Below are 387 nucleotides of genomic sequence, written 5' to 3' on the forward strand. Positions count from 1 at the left end.
AGAGATAGGCAATGACTTGTAAAGATTTTTTTCAGAAGGCCTCTCTTTAAAAATGGGCCTGACTTCGACTAAAAGGGCACTTTTGTTTCGCTTACTTTGAGGAAAAGGTTACTTTTCTCCCCTGATTTTGACTGAAAGGTCACCCCCCCCTGGTTTTGAGTGAAAGTTACTTTTCTTTACCTGGTTTTGACTGAAAGGAGGAAACGGGGATAGCAATTTAATAAAATGGGTAGAAAGGAAATGGAAAAGGAAAGAATGAGACAAATAAACGGAAAGAACAATTCGATAAATGTGTGGAAAGACAACGAAAAGGAAAATAAAACGAGGAAAAAAATTCGATAAAGGCATGGAAAGACAAGTAAGGAAATAATTCAATAAATGAATGGA

At 36.2% G+C, this 387-nt stretch overlaps 1 protein-coding gene across 1 annotated transcript in view; it reads left to right on the forward strand.

The window, feature by feature from the left end:
* The window catches only part of LOC119589372, a 40452-nt gene that overhangs the window by 15578 nt on the left and 24487 nt on the right, over positions 1-387 (forward strand). The gene's annotated exons all lie outside the window — the stretch shown is intronic.

This window comes from Penaeus monodon, chromosome 25 (assembly GCF_015228065.2).
Source record: "Penaeus monodon isolate SGIC_2016 chromosome 25, NSTDA_Pmon_1, whole genome shotgun sequence".
NCBI lineage: Eukaryota > Metazoa > Arthropoda > Malacostraca > Decapoda > Penaeidae > Penaeus > Penaeus monodon.